This window comes from Anneissia japonica, unplaced genomic scaffold (genome assembly GCF_011630105.1).
Source record: "Anneissia japonica isolate Jap-2015-1 unplaced genomic scaffold, ASM1163010v1 scaffold288098_len66028_cov103, whole genome shotgun sequence".
NCBI lineage: Eukaryota > Metazoa > Echinodermata > Crinoidea > Comatulida > Comatulidae > Anneissia > Anneissia japonica.
In genome coordinates, this window is record NW_022702871.1 from 48,869 (window position 1) to 51,689 (window position 2,821).

Below are 2,821 nucleotides of genomic sequence, written 5' to 3' on the forward strand. Positions count from 1 at the left end.
CTCATCAGGTGGTATCCTATGTGCAACTGATATAAAAAGAGATTAAAAGAGAGGTATAGCTAGTCACATTGGATGGCCTATTGTCTATAGTTGATCATGCGCTAATAGATTATGCGCTAATAGATTATCACTGCGTTTAATTGCTAGACATATAATGGTTGATCTACAGATATTTAATACGTGGTTCATTGGTTGCATAATAAAAATTTCTTTCTGTGCCTACAAGTAGATACTAATTCATTTCTCCTGTTAAGTGAACCTAGTTCTGGGTGACAGATTATTAGAAACTTTTCATGTAGACAGAGATTACATCTTTTGGTAGCATTTGTATAAGCCTTACATTCCTTCATGATTTTCCATTGAATTGAATATTGCACATTATTGTTCTTTAAAATCCAAATGTATTTACTTAGTTCAGTACTGTTCTTATGTTTAGCATTTATAAATGAGCTGGTGTTATTAGCGTATCTTTTTTTGAAGCTGTTCCCTGTTAATCCGATGTATGTTTCTATGTCTGAATTGTCGCATCTCGTTACGGTGGCTTGGTATATTATTCCCTCGGTGAGGCACTTGCCTGATAATGGGCACTCACTCTTGTTGCGGCAGTTGCATTGTTTGATAGTGTTATAATTGCTATTATGGTTGCTGCTTTTCTGAGATTCTCTAGTCAATACAGATTTGTTGTGCGATGATATAATTGTTTCAACGTTAGGCATACAGCTATAGCTTAGTTTCAGGGTGTTTCTATTGAAAATTTTCCTGAGTGCATTGCCTTGGGGGAAACATTCATCAACCAGCCGTAGAAATTTGTGACCGATGTTGGTCTTGACATTAGCACTGTACGGGGGGGTTGAACCATATAATGTTCCTATTGCGTGGGCGTTTCGTTTTCAGGGGTTCGGGGTTGAAGATGAGTTGGTGGTCGTAGCCGCTGTTATTAAGGGCTTCCTGGTACGGGTGGGTAGCGGTGTCGAATGATTCTTTGCTGGATGAAATGTTGGAGAGTCTCCTGTTGATTGCCTCAGGGATGTTGCGAAGTATCGAGGGTGGGTGGTTGCTTTGGTGGTGTACATACAGTGGCGTGTTGTTAGGTTTTGTGAACGGTTTGTATAAGCCGGTTCTTAGGTCAAGCGTTATGTCTAGGTAATCTACAGATTTTTTGTTAGCTTCGATGGTTATTTTGAGGTTGTTGTTGCTAAATACCTTGCATATTTCTTTTTTAATACTTTCAATTTTTTTACTTTCAATTTTCTTTTATCATTCCTGAGACGTATGAGATGGAAAGCTTTTCATTTCTTAAATCCATCTACTCCATTAACAAAGGACACATTTGGATTCAAAACTACCAGATCACCAAAACCTGTAAGTGAACTGAATGATTTTGAGGATAAGATGCTAAATCTTATACAGAATATAGAATTCAAAGACAGTAATTGCGAATTTCTGAACAAACTGTCAAATGATTGCAAAGATATTAGGAAAGATGACAAATTACTGATAGCTGCGGATAAAACCACTAATTTCTACCGCATAGATCCAGCATCATATAACGACCTTCTAGATAACAACATCACCAAATCATACAAGAAAGCCCCAAACAACGCTGCATCCAAAGTAATTTCAGCGGAGAAAAAGATTGCCAAGAATCTTAAACTAGATGATAGAATTGATGCTATTGCAGGGAAAGATGGATTTATTACGCTAAAGGACCATAAACCAAATTTTAAAAATAACCCCACATGTAGACTGATCAATCCATCAAAATCCGAAATTGGAGTCATTAGCAAGAAAATACTTGGACGGATAAACAAAAAGGTAATTGAAGCCACTAATGTAAATCAATGGAAGAACACCGACTCGGTCATCAACTGGTACAAAGGCATCAAAAATAAAGCAGAACATTCATTTATTTGTTTCGATATAGTTGAGTTCTATCCGTCGATTTCAGAGGAACTATTGATTAATGCCCTGACGTTTGCTTCCACCCACGACACCATCACTGACGAGGAGATGAATATTATCATCCAGGCAAAGAGATCCCTCCTCTTTAATAAGAACACCCCATGGTGTAAAAAATCAACTAACGATCTTTTCGACGTTACGATGGGGAGCTTCGATGGAGCGGAAACTTGCAAACTTGTTGGATCCTATCTACTCTCGCAATTAGTACCTAAGTACGGTAACAACATAGGACTGTACAGAGATGATGGACTTGCCGCCTTCAATGAATCACCAAGAAAAATTGAAAGTATTAAAAAAGAAATATGCAAGATATTTAGCAACAACAACCTCAAAATAAAGATGTGTATAAGAGACAGGCTTGATAGTGTTATAATTGCTATTATGGTTGCTGCTTTTCTGAGATTCTCTAGTCAATACAGATTTGTTGTGCGATGATATAATTGTTTCAACGTTAGGCATACAGCTATAGCTTAGTTTCAGGGTGTTTCTATTGAAAATTTTCCTGAGTGCATTGCCTTGGGGGAAACATTCATCAACCAGCCGTAGAAATTTGTGACCGATGTTGGTCTTGACATTAGCACTGTACGGGGGGTTTGAACCATATAATGTTCCTATTGCGTGGGCGTTTCGTTTTCAGGGGTTCGGGGTTGAAGATGAGTTGGTGGTCGTAGCCGCTGTTATTAAGGGCTTCCTGGTACGGGTGGATAGCGGTGTCGAATGATTCTTTGCTGGATGAAATGTTGGAGAGTCTCCTGTTGATTGCCTCAGGGATGTTGCGAAGTATCGAGGGTGGGTGGTTGCTTTGGTGGTGTACATACAGTGGCGTGTTGTTAGGTTTTGTGAACGGTTTGTATAAGCC